At 36.6% G+C, this 18232-nt stretch overlaps 1 long non-coding RNA gene and 2 pseudogenes across 2 annotated transcripts; 1 reads left to right on the forward strand and 2 right to left on the reverse strand.

The window, feature by feature from the left end:
• Positions 1-882: 882 nt before the first annotated feature.
• Positions 883-2369, reverse strand: LOC148917840 (uncharacterized; annotated as a pseudogene).
• Positions 2370-7162: 4793 nt separating this feature from the next.
• On the forward strand, positions 7163-8229 carry LOC148917841 (uncharacterized). The gene is made up of 3 exons (XR_016125767.1): positions 7163-7317; positions 7434-7490; positions 7958-8229. It is a non-coding gene; the product is annotated as an uncharacterized LOC148917841 (long non-coding RNA).
• A 3482-nt stretch (positions 8230-11711) lies between these two features.
• On the reverse strand, positions 11712-15153 carry LOC148917842 (shikimate O-hydroxycinnamoyltransferase-like; annotated as a pseudogene). Its single transcript, XR_016126104.1, has 4 exons — positions 15061-15153; positions 14395-14463; positions 13282-13446; positions 11712-12942 (listed from the first exon to the last, which is right to left on the reverse strand). The product of XR_016126104.1 is annotated as a shikimate O-hydroxycinnamoyltransferase-like (transcript).
• Positions 15154-18232: the final 3079 nt, after the last annotated feature.

Consider the following 18232-nt stretch of genomic DNA (forward strand, 5'->3'; position numbering starts at 1 on the left):
AATGTCTTTTCTTTATTTGAAATAATTGTTATAAAAATTACACATGTTACCTTAATGAACTTAAGTTTCATAAGAATTACGAAAAAAATTCAAAGATTTAGGGGCCTGAGTCTTGATTTTTTTTTTGTCAATTATTTTTATTCTTTCAATGTCAAGATTTTCAACTCCAAAAATCCAAAACCCTCATTTTTATATTCATAAAGACCACTGAAAATCAAATAGCTAGATTCAAATCTGTTTTCAAATTTAGGTCTATATCTAAATTTTAATCTATATATTATATGACTTATTTGAATTTGTGATTGCCAATATTGTGTGCAACTTGATTTTAATTTGTGATTGCCATATTTACACCACCATATTTAAATTACAACAAATTTCATTTCATATGTTTTACATGGGTAGTAGCTAATAAATTGCATTATTCATCATCTGAACTATAATAACCTTCGTTATCGTCGCTATCATTACTTTCGGTCTCCCAATCCTCCTCCTCATCACTTTCATTGTTCGGGCCCACGGGAACTTCGTATCGCGGAAGATCACCGAGGTCAATTGTAACTGACTGAATCAGTATTCCGATTGATGACACTCATTGAAGCTGAAATGGTTCTTGTATAACATTTGTATCCCGAAGTGTTTCTGCATCATTTTCCATGGAAGATTCCAACCGTTGGTCAGTAACGTTGTCGATGTCACTGACAATTGGATCTAGTTTTGGTATAGCATACACGTTCCTTTGATCCATCTGCAGTGCAACTTTCCAACCGCTCCCGGTTTCTCATTTCTCATACCTCCGTCATTATTGCGCTACGAAAGACTGAAAGCCGTGTCCACATCTTTTAAATACATTCCACATAACGTAAGTGACTCATATTAAAGCTAAGCCTCTATAATTGATCCTTCGGGCTTCACCATGTTGCGTACAGTTTTTTTCAGCTCTCCGAGAAGCCTACCAATATAAAATGAAACGATACAAATTAGCGAGCATGTGATAAGGATGCATAAACAAGTGATGAGGATTATATACCTTTCTATTGGATACCTCCAACGATAGTTGACAGGACCAGCAAGCAATGCCTCTTCTGGAAAGTGAACCATCACGTGGATCATACTTGTGAAGAAAGCTGAAGGGAATATCATCTCAAACTTGCATAGGACTTGGACAATGTCATAGCGCAACTGATTAATGTCTGTCTTTCGCAATGTTTTTGCCGTCAGTTTGGAAAAAAATTTGGAGAACAACATGATGGGTTTCACTACATCTTTCGGCAAAAGGTGTCAAGTACCCACAGGAAGTAGGGTTGCATAAACACATGGTAGTCATGCCTCTTTAGTCTAATAAATTTACCCCCGTCAACATTCACGCAACGCGCGATATCAGAAGCATAGCCATCGGGAAACTTTACAGACTATACAAACTTTAGAAATTCTTTTTTGTCATTCGGTTTCATGGAAAAAAATGCCAAATCCCTTCTAGCTTTATCCTTGTTCATCCATAAACCTCTTCATATGCCCATTCTTTCCAAATCAAGACAAGCTTTGATCGTTTCCTTTATCTTGCCCTCGATATCTAGAATTGTGCCCATCAATGTGTCAAAGACATTTTTCTCAACATGCATAATGTCGAGATTGTGTCTCAATTTTAGTTTCGACTAATATGGGAGCTCAAAAAACATAGGCTTGTGTGTCCAATTCAATTGTGTAGAAGGTCTGGTCGGAGTAACTATTTTCCCGAATGGAGAAAAATCCAAACGTTAAGCTGTTCCAAGATCTCATCACCAGACCATTCTCTAGGTTTGAGGCGATGCTCTATGTTCCCGTCGAACTCTTTATCATTTTCCCATCACTCGTGGTCCCATGGCAACCATCTCCGATGACCAAGATAACAAACTTTTTCAGCGTGCCAATCAGAAGTTACATCTTCCTTGCATACAGGGCATGTCATATAACCCTTTGTGCTCCACCCAGAAACCATTGCATATGCGGGAAAATCATTCACAGTCCACATAACTTCTGCCCGCAAAGTGAACATCTTCCCAGTGGGTTTATCGTACGTACGCACATCGTTTGTCCATAAATCCTTGAGCTCGTCAACCAACGGCCTTAAGTAAACATCGATTGACCTGCTAGGATCCTCAGTTATCAAAACAGTCATCATAATGTACTTTTTTTTTCATGCATTTTCAAGGCGGCAAATTATATGGGAATACGAAAATCGGCCAAGTGCTGTGGTGTTGGTTTAGAACCCCGTACGGATTGAATTCGTCAGTGGCAAATCCTAATCTAACATTTCGGGGATCAGCATCAAACTCGGGGAATATTCGATCGAACTCTTTCCATGCCTCCCCATCTGCAGGATGCCGCATCACATCGCCATCTACTCGTTTTTCCGTATGTCATCTCATGTTTATGGTAGCATGAGTCGACATATGCAATCGCTGCAGCCTAGGTTTCAGGGGTAGATAACGCATGAATTTTTATGGGATCTTAGTCGTTCTATTCTGAGATGTCATCTTGAACCTCAACTCTTTGCATATATGACATGTATCCAATATTTCATACTCTTTGTAGAATAACATGCAATTGTTTTTGCAAGCATGAATTTTTTCATAACCCAATTCAAGACCATTTAACACCTTTTGCGTATGTCTATGGTCTTTAGGCAAATAATTGTCCGTCGGCAGCATTCTCTTGAAAACTCCCAAAAAGTAATCGAAACACAGGTTCGACATACGATACTTTATTTTTCTGTGCATTAGCTCCACAATAAACTTGAGAATGGAAAAGCTCTCCCACCTAGGGTATAACTCTTGATTGGCATTATTTAACAGTTTTTCATATTGTTCGAACTCTGCATTGTCCATTGGTGTAGGCACACCATCTTCCTCTTCCTGATTGATGTTGGTCGATACGAATGGAAAAACATCGTGTATAATGTCCATGACTTGATCATTAGGATCCACAATAGGTTCAACATAGTCCACCTTTGTGGCATTTGAAGGTTCTAAATATTATATGTCTAATTGTTTAATTGTTCTCCGTGAAGGTTCCAAATGTTATATGTCTCAATCATTCCATTCCTTACTAAATGAAATCCAACATTTTCAATTCTCTCCCACAACGTGTTGTTACACCTCCTACAATGACAACGGATTCTAGTTGCACCGAGGTTGTGTCTACATGCAAACTCAATAAAATCCTCGATTCCATCCGAGTATTCGTCTACGCATCTATTCGGGTTCTGTATCCACCTATTGCTCATAATTCCTGGAGCCACAATCACAACACAACAATCACAACTTCATACGAAGTTATAATGTCACCTTAAGCCTTCGGTAAGGGCCCTATCCCATTCGGGAATGCATAGTCCTGTCACGTAATCCACGGCTACATGAGATTAGATTTCGACTTGGATGAATTTCGGCAGCATCTCAATACAATTCTTGAGGTAGGCAGAGGTATAAATACCTATGTTCCACCCGAAGAACATACAGAGATGACACTGAAATCTCCACAATCGAAACCTAATCATGTAGTCATAGATAACGTGACATGGCTATGCATTCCCAAACTGTCCAAATAATGGGACAATTCAAGAATTAACCCTAAACCCTAAACCCTAAATATAATTTCACAAAAAAAATACAAACATAAGAAACTAAGTTTAACATAATGTAATTAATTTAATATTTTTAAAATGTAAAACGAATAAAATACCTTCTCAATCGTTCTCCACTAATCGCTAATTACAAATATCCCTAACGAGACCAAAATTAATAGTGTTAGTATGAATTTTCATTAACACTTTTAAACTAACGACAAAAAGTACTTACCCAATAAATGTACTGAATTCACAGCAAAGCAGAGTTTTTTTTTTTTTTTGCATTCTGCCTCTGCAATGGAGAATCATGATTTGAAGAAGAAGAATTTTGCGCGACGAAGGTACTAATTCGTCTAGCAAACTATCGTTGCTCAAACAAAAACACGTCGCGTAAAATCACATTTTTGTCGCAAAAGTGATCCATCTCGTCGCACAAAATACATTTTTCGTCGAGCAAGTACGGGGCAAAACCCGACTTTTGGGGGACGAAGAATTACTTTTGCCGCACAAAATTCCGTTGAGCAAATTCCATAGATCGTCGCGCAAAATCGATTTTTTGTCACGCATGATTGTGCCGACATCAAAGTTTACGCGACGATATAACTTTCCGTCACGCAAGTTTTTGGCGCCAAAATAAAATATCTCACGTTTTTCTTACGCGACGATAAAGTTTGTTGTCGGGCTAAGTTGTCTTTTGCGACGACTTTTGTCGTCGAGCAAATGTTTGCCGCCATAGAAAAAACACCTACTGTTTGCTGTCCAACTTTACGCGACGAAACACGGAACCGTCGTGCAATAGTCTCTTGAGCCACGAATTATATCATCGCACAAGTGGGACTCCTTTGCTAATCAGTCCATGGCCTCTTTCGATTACCCGTTTTATGCTGTCTCTAATCCGGCTAGCCCAACCCGTGACCAACTCTATTTTCCAGCTGCTACCATTCCCGAATGTGATGAGTTTGATACTTCCACTGTTGATTCTGGGCAATGGGTTTGCTTCCAGACATTTGCTCCTTCTCTGTCAGCAATGCCAGCCTCTCCCACTTTCAATCTTGTGAAGCATGTTGTTGCTCAGCAAAACTTGCCTGACAGTGAGATCCCAAAGGTAAAGCCGTGGATTGGAGAGAAGATTCATGAGGTGAGATTGGATGATTTGGAGCTCACACTTGGAATTTTTAATATTTTTTTCACACATGGTATTTAGTTTAGCAAAATAGTGGGTCCCAATGGTGACACGTCAGCATTTTGAACAAAATTTTTAACAAACTTGACGGTGATGGGCAAAGTGAGACACAAAACATCAACCATGAGGCAAAGTGGGTCACTTAAACTTTATGGGGGTTTAGTGAGAATTGACCAATGTTCCAGGGGGCATTGTAGCACTTAAGCCTTAAATTTATCGCTTTATTTTATTTAAGTATGTAAAAAAATGTGTAAGTAGATATAAGTATTGATATGAAGCAATTGAACTATACCATTGCAAGTAAAATTGTAGTTCAATTCAATATACGCCAAAAAAAAAATCAATTTATTGAACTATTGCATTGAACAATTGAACAATCATTGAGGATGCTCCTCATTGATAGTCACACACGGTCAAAGATAAGTCTCAAAAAAGGAGAAACAATCTTGAATTGCCCGATAGGGGCGCTTCAGCTCGATTGTTACATGATCTTCTTGACATTTTGAGGCTATTCCGGTGGGAAATATTTTTGCCCACCACTTTAACACAAGGTGTACCCTCACCATACTTCTCAACACTTGACATGTGTCCATGTGCATAACCATAATTTACTCTTTGTTTTATATTTGTGGAACCATGGTTATGCCCATAGATACGTGTCAAGTGTTGATAAAGGTAGTTATAATACACCTTGGGTTAAAGTTGTGAGCAAAAATAATCTCATTCGAGTGGCTCTGAGGCCACTTAAAGGTGGTAGCAATCTTAGTTCTCAGCAGATATGATCGATCTGACACATTATTTACTTGTTTCTATTTTTTTTATCTCTTAGCTTTGTATTAGAGAAATAGTAAAGTCCTCGTTTGTCTTGAAGCATAGAAAAGAATCCATATTGAACTAGTTCCCCATTCCAAGCATAATTGTTTGATCGGAAGTCAAGTTTCTTGGTGCATATGTTATTTTAATTCATTAAGATCTATTAAGGTTTTACACTGCTAATAGTGGCACGCTCACAATCTTTGGCCAATTTTTAAGGCTCTCTGAGATTTGGGGTAAATACCTTGCAACTGTTTATGCCTCTCCCACCCAATAGAATTGTTGAACCAGAAATCATATCTGCATCACCCTAAATTGTCCTCCTAGAATACTTAATTATTATGCTTAGGAGACAATTAGTACTCATTTATAATTATTTTATATAATTATATATTTTTAATTACCATAATTAAAGTTTGAAAGGGTCATACTTCACCTTGCGGGATCAAAAGCGTCTCACCTCAACGCCTTGCATTTTAAAACCTTGATCATCCATCTGAACCAAAACATCATGAATGTGGCTTGCTCCGTACCATGTTCATTTGGATTGGAAATCCCCCGTGATAGTAATTGGCGTTGTTGTGAAAATCGCCCACCCTTAGTGTCATTATTTTCAGTTTCATCCCCATTATTTTCCTTACCCTACATTAATTTCTTTTTACATCACTTTTATATTATTTCTTTTTTTCCTTTTTACTTTACTTCTATATTATTTCTTTTTCGTTGTACTTAATTTTGTCCAACTTACACTCCATTTTTAGTATTAAAGGAAATAAAAAACTTAATTGCTTACTGGGATTAAAGAAAAAAAAATACTGAAAATGGAGTGCAAGTTGGAAAATTAAGTATAAAGAAAAAGAACTAATATAAAAATGAAATATAAAGAAATTAATGTAGAGTAAAGGTAGAATAGGAAAGAGAAATAACAAAATTGATTAAAAAGTAAAAAGGAGTATAAGTGGTGAAAAAAAGGAAGTGAAGAAATCATATTCCTTTAATAATTATAAGAAGAAAACAAAATAGTTCGTGGTTTGAAATTGTTCCACGATGCGTTCACCCAGGATTAATTTCAGATCACACAAACTGCTCCACTTTTAAAATAGGACGTGGTTTGAAACTAGAGCTGGGAATATGAGACCGAAAACCGGCCAAACCGGCCGAACCAAACCGGTCTGTCCGATTTGGTGTGGTTTTCTTCTTTATTTTTTGGTCAATGGCGCATGAATCGGACCGAACTGGCCTTCACGGTTCGGTGCCCGGTCTGAAATTTTGAAAACCGTCGGTGAACCGAATCAAACCGGGTATATTGAATTATATATAATTAAATATTATAATACACGTGGTTGTTTTATATTGGATTCTAATTTTTATTCTGTGCACTTGTGCACAGCATATCCAAGCCATGTCAAAACTAAATTTAGGTCGATCAGATTCATCCCCAATTCTTCACGTGCGGCCTCATCCATCTCTCCTCCCCTTTGCCTATTCAACGTCGCCTCAGCCTCACCCCTCAACCTCACATCGTCACCACCACTCACCATCGACTTGGCATCGTCGCATCGTCGGCGGCGCCTCTTCTTCATAGCCTGACTTCATGCACCTCCCTCTCATCTTTCAGTCTCTCTGTCTCTCATCTCTACGTCTCTCATCTCTGAGTCTGTGATCACTCATTCTATTCCCTCATCTCATTTTTCAGACAAGGTTTCTCTCTGCAAAGGTTAGTTGGTTCCTCAACAATTTCTTTTTTTGTTTTGTGATTTTTGTTTATGTTATAAACCCTAATTATTGGGAGTTTTGGTATAGACCTAATTTTTGTAGTTCTTGCATATGTAGACATTTTATCTAGCAAATTGGAGAGTTTTGAACTAGTGCTTTTGTTGAAAATCAAGGGTAAGTTTCCTTTCCTTCCTATATATGTGTTTTGTTTTGTTTGTAAATTGTAACTGCTATAGCCTAGATATCTGTGATTCTGTGGTATTGAAGTTTGAACACATAAAAGCCTCTAATTCAAGATTAGTTTAGCTGTCAATTGTTATCCTTGATTAGCTTTATTATTAGATAGAATGGGTTAGTGTACTATTAAGTATTAAGGATTTAGGGTTTTGTAAAAGGCTTGATTATGCGGTTTAATTGGGTTATTGTTCAAGTCATGATTATGCAGTTTAATTGATAATATAATTACAATTTAATTTACTTGTATGAAAGTAGTTGTGAATAATTTTAATCTATAGTCAATGGGTTTAATTTACATATAGCTTTGAAAATCTGTTTGGTATGTAAATGTTTATTACATTTGAAGTGTAACATGTTTTGGCATGTTTATGAGTTTGCTTATGAATCTGATTTTCATTTTATAGGCCTTAAAAATGTCAAATATGGAAGCTAGTCCTACACCCACAACAGATGATACACCACAAGTAGTTGGGGATGGAGCAGCTACACTCCCTCCACGTCCTCCCACTTTGGGAAAGATCAAGCCTATTAGGAAAGCATCCGAGGTATGGAAACATTTCATTAAGGAACCATTTGAACTAGGGAGTAATATAAGACCTAGAGCTTCTTGTAAATATTGTCGTGCATCTTATGCATGTGATCCCATAAAAAATGGGGCATCTACAATGATGCAACATTTGAGAGATAACTGTACGGGGGGGTGTCCAATAAGAGAGGATATCAAACAAAAAATTCTTGTATTTGACAACAAAGGAGCTATAGTTGCACATTCATATAGCAAGGAGAGAAGTAGGATTACTTGTGTGAAGATGATAATACTTGATGAGCTTCCATTTAGGTGTCGGTTTTAGGCTATTTATGAGAGAGTGTCAACCTAAATTTGATCCACCATCTCGTAGAACCATTGCTAGAGATGTGTGGGATCTTTTTTAAGAAGAAAAGGTAAAAATAAAGAGTGTATTAACTCTAAATTCACAAAGAGTGTCGCTTAGCACGGACACTTGGACTTCCTTGCAAAATGTGAACTATATGGCTTTCACAGCCCATTTCATTGATGATAGCTGGAAATTGCATAAGAGAATCATCAATTTCTGTCAAATTACAAATCATAGAGGTGAGGCTATTGGGAGACTTGTGGAGGATTGTTTGCATGATTGGGGAATAGATAAAGTTTTCACTATTACACTTGACAATACTACGGCTAATGATGGGGCCATTAGGCATATGAAAAGGCAATTAAAACTTTGGGGCACTCTTTTGCTAGATGGTGATTGTTTACATATGAGATGTTGTGCGCATATCCTTAATTTGATAGTTTTGATGGGTTGAGTGAATTGCATGACTCAATTAAGAGTATTCGCAAAGCTTCTGTATATACAAGGTCGTCCCCATCTAGGTTGGACAAATTTAGGCATTGTTTGGCCTTGCAAAAAATTGACAGCAAAGGTTTATTACCTTTGGAGTGTAAAACAAGGTGGAACTCGGTATATCTTATGTTAGAAGCTGCCTTAAAGTTGCAAAAAGGGTTTGATAGGTTGGAAGAGGAGGCAGCAGATTATGCATCTTACTTTCATCAAAGTGGCGGTGATCTTGATGATGGTATTTCAAAAAAGAAGAAAAGAAAGGTTCAAGAAGGGGAAATCTACACTAAACAAAAGTTTAAGCCTCCAACCGCTATGGATTGGGAGTATGCAAGAGCTTTTGTGAAGTTCTTGAAAGGATTTTACGAGGCTACCTTAAAATTTAGTGCATATAAGAAGGTTACTTCCAATATCCCCTTCAATGAGATGCTTTCTATTGTTGATGAGTTGAATGCAATGATTGTAATGAAGACATTTTTTTAAAAAAGTTGCAACTTCAATGAAAAAGAAGTTTGATAAGTATTGGGGTAATATTGAAGAAGTAAACCAAGTTTTGATTGTGGCGATGGTGCTTGATCCCCGTTACAAAATGGACTATATCCAATACAACTTTGATGAGTTAGAAAGTGATGTTTTGAAGGTTACTTTGATGGTAGAAGGGGAGAAGGATCTCTTAATGCGGATATATGAGGCCTATAAGGAAGAGGAACCAGCAGCTGCCCAATCTACTGCTGAGGCTAATGTAGAAAGTGGAGGGGAGGTAAGAGTTGAATGCAATGACCCAAAACTTAAAAAATTTGCGAGAACAAGAAAAGATAGAGCCGTGGTTCAAATTAAGAATGAGGTGGACAAGTATTTATTAGAGGCAGCTCAAGATCCATAAATAGCAGACTTTGATTTGCTAGATTGGTGGAGAGAGAACTCTCCAAGATTTCCAATTCTATCTAAGATTACAAGGGATGTGTTTGCTGTCCCTATTTCAAGTGTGCCTTCGGAAGCTGCGTTTAGTATGGGAAAAAGGGTTGTGGATCCTTTTAGGGCGTCTTTGACTCCTAAAATTGTTGAGGCCCTTGTTTGCACTAAGGATTGGCTAAGCCAAGTGGCTTTTGACTTCAACAAGCAGCCAAGTGAAGATGAGCTTGAGTTTTATCAAGCTTTGGAGAAAATGGAATCAGGCACTCCACTGCTGTTATGTTTTTATTTATTTATTTATTTTTTCTGTTTTAACTTTGTATATTTGAATTTTTCTTACATGTTCTCTATTCTTGTAGATATTCAAACTTTGCAACGGAATGGAAATGAACAAATGGCCATTGGCCACTGATGCTTACTGCAAAAAATTAAAGAAAGCATGAAGAATTGGTTTGTAAAGGGGCTGGACAGTTTGTAAGTAGGTTTATATTGGAGCTCACTTAAATATTTTATATTGGAGCTCTTTTTTGATGATATTGACATAGGTTTTTGAACATAACAAGATAGGCTTGTTACTTAAAAGGGCTGGACAGTAGGAAGTTTAGATGTGGAAGCCTTTTTTGATGAGCTCACTTAAATATTTTAGAGTTGGAGCTCTTTTTTGATGAGATTGAAGCAGGTTTTTGAACATAACAAGATAGGTTTGTTAATGAAAAGGGCTGGACAGTAGGAAATTTAGATGTGGAAGCCTTTTTTGATGAGCTCACTTAAATATTTTAAAGTTGGAGGTTTTTGGAGATTGAAGTAGGTTTTTGGCAAAAGATAGGTTAGTCAATGGGACAAACCTATCTTTTGCCAAAAACTTTTTGCACTTACAAAGATAGGTTTATAAACTTTGTATTTTGTACTTCAAAGGTGAACGATGGATGTAATTTGTAAACTTTGTATTTTGTACTTCAAAGGTGAATGATGGATATAATTTGTAAACTTTGTATTTTGCACTTCAAAGATGAATGATGGATGTAATTTGTAAACTTTGTACTTCAAAGGTGAATGATGGATGTAATTTGTAAATGGTGAATATGGTTTACTTTGAAACTTTGGATGGATGTGAATGATGAACGATGCATATGTTTTAGTTTTAGTTTTAATTGAAAGGATTGAATGAATGAATAATTGAATTGAAGGGATTGAATGAATGAATGAATTTGAATATGTTGTGATGTGAATGGTGAATGAATTTCAAGTAGGTTTTGAATGAATCGTTGAGTTTGAATGAATTTTAGAGTCTACATGTTTTCAAGTAGGTTTTGCACCAAACCGAGGTAACCAGTTAACCGAGATGATCGGTTTCCCACCTCATTGGTTTGGCGCACGGTTTGGATTTTCTCCAAACCGAAGTTTATGGTTCGGCGCACGATTTGGCCTCATAATTGAATCAAACCAAACCGAGCCCACCCCTATTTGAAACTGTCTTTGGTCGATGTGACCTCTTCTCCAAATTTTAATAACTGACATAACCTGGAACATTAGAGGGGACCTCTCCTTTATGATAATATCAGCTCCGTACCAAACAAGTTGCACTTAACTCAGCCATGTATCAGTTTTTGGTCGATGGGTCTCCAAATTTTAATATCAGACCAACCACTAGATGGGACATCTTCTTTATGATAATATCAAATATTCCATGAGCCTGACAAAACCACGTGGAACCTCTTTTAAAAGGTTTTGACTGTAGTATGATTATTTACTCTTCCTTTTTTCACAGTGAGAAATAAAAACGCTACAAATGCTCTTTGCATTAAACAAAAATTTCTGAAAGTAAAACCTAAGTGCAGGTTTACCGAAGGCACTAACCTTTATGCAATCAAAGTAATTCAGTATGTTTTTGTTTCATGGAGAAAGAAAATCTTATTGAGAATCACAGTAAACTACAGGTACTCCGAAAAAGAAGTCCTCCACAGCAATAAACAAAGCTTTTACAGATACTCTGAGAATCTTATTCAGTACTAGGTTGTTTCTAAAACACACACTCTAATATAGATTAACCAGACGACCACTTGAACTTTTCAAAAACGGCTGCTTTCCGATCACTTGAAAAGTCCCAGAACTCAGAGGACACACACAGAAGCCCAAAGTGTGTTCAACGAATTATGAAAAAAGGACGTGAAAAGAGGACACACTTGAACTCAGAGGACACACAGAGCCCATTCGACGCATTTCATTTCCTTATATCTCATACAACAACTTGGAGAATGATTTCATACGTTGAGATTGCAGAGAAATGACCACTGATAAACTTCCATCATTTGTTGCACTTGGTAACACAAAAGCCAACCCCTCATATCCAATTCCACCAGGCCCCATAAAAGTAGGTCGACCCCAACCGAAATCAGCATCATAGATCGGCAGCCTAGACCAATTAGTTATTGCAAGTCTCGGGCACCTAAAAGTACGAGCTCCGCGAACAAGGGGTAACAGGTCAGGCTGAAGTTCAAGATAGTCCAGCGCTGATCTAAGATAATCGTTGTCCATACGCACAACAGCATCATGAATACGACTTGCAGCATACCATGTTGGTTTTGATTTGAGATCCCCTGCTGCAGCAATCGGTGCGCTTGAAAAAATCACATTGCCAAAGAAACCAGGAGGGAGGGGGGTTGCAGTCTGGACCTTCCATCAACTGCAATATGTAGTTTGGACTCTTGATCATCAGGAAGTTCACGTGCCACGGATGCACATCTCCAAACATGACCTGCCAACATCTCATATGTGGTATAGTTGATTGTGTTCCCATCTTCCTTAGACTTGGCTTTCAAGATGTTGAGCTGCTCCCGTGTCAATCTAAAAATGGATACCGTTGCGCTCTCATCACCTACAGATTTTGTACCGGTTTTTATGGGTGGATCAGGTTGGTATTCAATGTGATCGAATGCAGGCTGTGGTGGGTCTCGGGCACGAAGTAATGTCCTGTCGATGAATGGTGGAATTGTAAGGTCAAGACCTCGAGCGATATCAGACCATGTATTTACAAAGTGGAGACCAGAAAGGCCATCTGCTACACGATGTTCCAGGCCAACGCCAAGTGACACTCCACCACATTTGAAGTATGCGACCTGATGCATAAACAGAGTAAAACCAGAACCATACTTTGGTAAGTTTAAGTCATATCAGGTTCAAGAATTGTCCCGGATGATATTATGAGCAAGAGAAATAAAAGAAAGGGTGAGCACTTCGAATTGTATAGTGAGGTAAAACTATTCTCTAATCCACCAAAAAGAAAATGCATCCACTCAGATATAACAGGAAGACGATAACTTGAGCTTAATTTAAAATAATTTAGGAACAAAATAATTTAAAATCAACTACATTCAAAACGAAGATATATGGTAAAAAGATTTCAACTCTTGTGAAATTAGGGAGTGAAAAAATGTCTCCTCTCTTTCTCTGAATACCTGTACGACCAAGAGGGGATAAGAAGATATCCCAGCGGAATAATCAACAGCAGGAATGAGCTTCCGGAACTCAAGAGTCGGCGCAAAGTCCCCGAAATCATCGAGGACCGAGGCAGTCTCCGCCACAACAAACAGCACTCCCTCTGCATTGCAATCGATCTCGATACGTCATCGTTCAAGGCGGCCGGCCACGGGTAGAAGGGCACGAGGGCCTTACACTACCATCCAAGACACGGTTGTTTCGAAATTGTGCGCCGTTTTGACGTTTGGCCTCCTGTAAAGTAAACAAATTTCATCCGATTCCAATTTGTTTTGGCGTTTCCTCCACACCACCACTGACTCCCTCACTCTCACGTTCACCGACATCTTTTGCAACGCCCTCCTAACACTCCAAACCTTTGCTAATATATTTTCTCATAAGCTTCAAGTATGGAGGCTCAGCGCATCATTCTTGATGGAACGCACCCTCATTTATTGAAACATCATATTCTTTCATTTCAATAGAATGATAGGGGCATATTAATAAGTTTTAATCTTATTAATTTTCTTCATTATTATACAAATGTTATATTGAAGTTAATTATTTTTAACTATATTAAATATTTTTTAATTAATGAAATTGACAAATTCAGACTTAGACTTGATTTGTTAATGTTGACGGATTTGTTAATAGCTCTCAATCCCAAATCCCAGTCCTCATTTTAACAAGACTTGAAGAAGATGAAGCGTTATTTTATCCACATTAGAAGGTTCGTATTATCCTAAAATGAAAAGGAAAATACCCACTAGAAAGTTGTTTCTTCCACTTGTATCTCCTATGCGTAGAAGATCACCGAGGTCAATTGTAATTGACATGCGGTATTTCGATTGAAATAATTGATAAAAATTACAATGTTACCTTGAACTTAAGCATATGAAACAAAAAAAATTCAAAGGTTCTTGAGTCAATAAATGTCATTTGTATCTCGAAGTTATTTGTTTGTGATTGCCAATTTTGTGTGCATCATTTTAATTTGTGATTGCCATGGAAATAAATTGCATGGGGTGACTAGAACTTGCGGAAGATCTCTTGTATAACATTTGTTCTCGTGTTTCGCATATTTCCATGCATACACGTTCCTCTAATCCATCCGCAGCAACTTTCCCACTGCTCCCTGCTTTAGGGTCATTTAAATACACAATCTGTTTTGCCATGTTTGTCAAAATGTAAGAGTCGTCATCATACCAAGTTCTGTTAATGTTCACTAATAGTAAGCCACAATCAATTTTAACACTTCCCTGCCTATTTGGGTTTGTATCAAACCATCGACACTTAAACATGATTAGTTGGTATCGGTCTTTGTAAAGCAATTGCACGACAGTTGTGAGTTTGCCATAAAAATCAATATCCGTACTTTCGCCTCCACCTGGGACATGGACATCGCTATTTTGCGTACACAACTTGTCATCTCGTGTAGTCCCCCAAAACTTGAAGTCGTTAACATAGCAACCTGAGAACAATTCAGCGTGAATCGGGCCGAACGCAAGGTTATATAACTCTTCACTGTAAGAGGGTGAATTCGATGATTTCAACTTATTCACATAATATTATACAAAAACATTCACATGTTAGTTTGATAACATTAAATAATACAATATATATATATATCAAATACAAAGCACTTATAACTTACGTATTCCAAAAACCATTTCGGAAACAATTCACGGTGTTTCTTGGTATACAAATGTGATGGATGTTCTCGCTTCATCATCTCTTCCAAGGTAAGTTGCCGAAATCACGATATCCAAGTCTGATATCCACAGTGCCCGTTTTGGCGTTTCCTCTTCTGGCTTCACCACCATTGACTCCCTCACTCTCACGTTCACCGACATCTTTGTAAGGCCCTGCCTAACACTCCAAACCTTTGTAGTTTCTAATATATTTTCTCACTAAGCTTCAGGTATGGAGGCTCAGCGCATCATTCTTGATGGAACGCACCTCATTTATTGAAACTGCTCTACCACTTGCTTTTCATTGTCTAATAAAGATAGCCCTTTTGTATTTTTTCTTGTCTTTCAGAGCATTCAAAATGGTTGTTAAACAACCACAAGGTGTGGTGCGGTTGGTAAACTTTTACCTCCACCTGATGAGGTACCTGATGCCTCAATGATAGAGGTTGAAAATCCGTTGGAAGCACTTCTGGCTAGGGGCAAGCTGTACTCCAAGTGGGAATTAATCCCACCCTTCGGGTATGGGGGCATCTCATGGTATTTACCAAAAAATAAAAAATAAAGGTTGTTGAACCATTTTTACATATATTGAATTGAACTGCATTTTAACTTGTAGTAGTATAGTTCAATAGCTTTAGATCAATTGTTGTATCTTCTTACATGTTTTTTTACATACTCAAATAAAATAGAATTTTTAACCGAAATGGTTACCCAACTTTTGCTCCAGTATAATATTGGTCTACCAACTATTCATTTCATTTCAATAGTGATGATGGATATATATTAGTTCCGATCTATTGGACCACAGGAGTCCAAGAAATTATGGTCACTCACCATTCGATATTATATATATATATATGTTGGTAATTTTTTTAAATTTAAGTTTTAATCTTATTAATTTTCTTTCAAATATATTATACTTAAATTTTATATTGAAGTTAATTATTTTTAACTTAATATTAAATATTTTTTAATTAATGAAATTGACAGAATTGAGACATTTGACTTGATTTGTTAACAACTACAATTACAATGACCAAATCGGAAAAATTGAAATTACGGCAACCAAATTTGATTTTGAGCCAAATCTCAGTTACCAAAAATGTAACTAACCCTTTTAACTAATATATGTTGTTGTAGTTGAGGAAATACAATACTTGAAGAAGATGAAGCGCAAGAGCATAGAAGATTATTTTATCCACATTAGAAGGTAATAAGTGTAATCCTAAAATGAAAAGGAAAATACAGTTACGTATTGTGTGTCAGCAGTTATGTATTTCCTACCCCAAAAACTCTAAAGTTGTTTCCAATTCCACTTGATTTGGATGGTGCTCCTGTTCACTACGATGTACTTAGTTTATCTCATGATGGAAAAATATTGGCAGCAACTTATATAGTAGAAGATGTGCGTTTCCATTCTTGTGGTGCTTAATATAGTGTTGTGTCTTTCAGCCAAATTAAAAGATGGAAGAGATATATTAAACAAATGCAATGGAAAAGCTTATATTGAAACGCTATCATAGGAAACAATGGGAATGAAAACATGGTACTGAAAAAGTATACAATAGCATTAAAAACACCGCTATAAAGAGCCTTTAATAGCCTGTCAAAAACACTATGAAAGGAGAATGCTTTCCTATGGGAATCAAAACATGGTACTAAAAAAGTATACAATAGCATTAAAAACACCGCTATAAAGAGTCTTTAATAGCCTGTCAAAAACACTATGAAAAGAGAATGCTTTCAATAGCGTCGGCAGACACAGTGCTTTCTATAGGATCCGAATCCTTTGTTTTGATTTTCTCTGCTACGATCTGCTTTATTTTTGTTTTTCATACGACACCTCATTAAAATTTAATCTAAGAAATTTAAAAATGGTCACATCATCCTTCAAACAAAAACCCAATTTACTCCTACTTTTTTTTATAAACTTTTTTTAAAAAAAAAAAAAAAAACCTAATCCAACAAACGACAAAGTTAACATCCTTTTTTGTTTCTTCTTCCTGTCTCACACCCTCCACGTCTTGTCCTTTTTTTTTTTTTTTAGAATGCTAGCAACCTTCTCTCTAACTTTCTCTTTTTTCCTCACGACATGTGTCATTCTCATTACACTTAAAACAATGTCATTAATGCATTATACAAGCTAACTTTTCCTTTCCAAGTTTACCATATTCAATTGATCTTTTTTTTTTTTTGACAACTTTCTTACCATTTTAATAAAAAGTTTTTTATTTTTTATTTTAAAGTCAGTTATTTTTTTTGGTCTTCGCTTCTTGTTTGTACAGGTTTTGGCTCTCCTCTAAGCCTTTTGTCTTGGGTTGTTCTAAATGTTTATCTTCATGACCATTCAAAAATAATAAAAATAGAGTAGAGCAATATATTATAGACGTTTCCTCTGTTTTAAAAAGCAGACATTTTCTTTCAAAAAAATAACTTACTTATAAAAAATAAAAATAAAAACTGTTTATTAAGATGGTAAGAGAGTTGTCAAAAAAACAAAAGGCATTAGATTTGGAAGCCTCATCACAAATTTGGCTGCTGGAATTCGGAGAAGGCTACCACTTCACCATAAAGCCCAGGAACGCGAAAATCCTACCACCTACAATAATAGAAATACAAATGTACAAAAACACATTCTCTCTTGAAACATGATTTTTCTTTTGATAGGGGAAAAAAAAGGGATTGTGATTGCAGAGGTTTTGGAGAAAGGAAAGCTTGGTGTGGGAGATAAGATTTTGTGGCAGAGACATGAAGAAGGAAAAAAAAAAAAAAAGAACAGGACGTGAGACAGGGATTGACTCAAAAAAAAAACAAAAACAAAAAAAAAGACGTGAGACAAGAATAAGGAAGAGAAGAAAGTGGACATGATGTTAACTTTGCCGTTAGTTGGATTAGGGGTTTTTTTAATTTTTTAATTAGGAGTAAGTTGGGTTTTTGTTTGAAGATGATGTGTCAATTTTTAAGTCTCTTAGATTAAATTTTAATGAGGTGCTGTATAGAGAACAGAAGTAGATCATAGCAGAGAAAATCAGAGCAGAGGATCCAGATCCCTTTCTATAACGCTATTATATACTTTTGATAGCGTTTTTGAAGTGTTATGGATATGAATTTTTGGTGTAGTGACATTTACACACTGCATTGCAGTCACCGAATTTACCCTCCTTCAGATTATATAATTTGTTGTTCTTTAATGTTTAAATTTCATGTGTTGCTAACTGTTTAGTCCCCAACATTTAGAATC

Source organism: Prunus mume, linkage group LG4, assembly GCF_029339155.1.
Source record: "Prunus mume cultivar Tortuosa linkage group LG4, ASM2933915v1, whole genome shotgun sequence".
Taxonomy (NCBI): Eukaryota; Viridiplantae; Streptophyta; class Magnoliopsida; order Rosales; family Rosaceae; genus Prunus; species Prunus mume.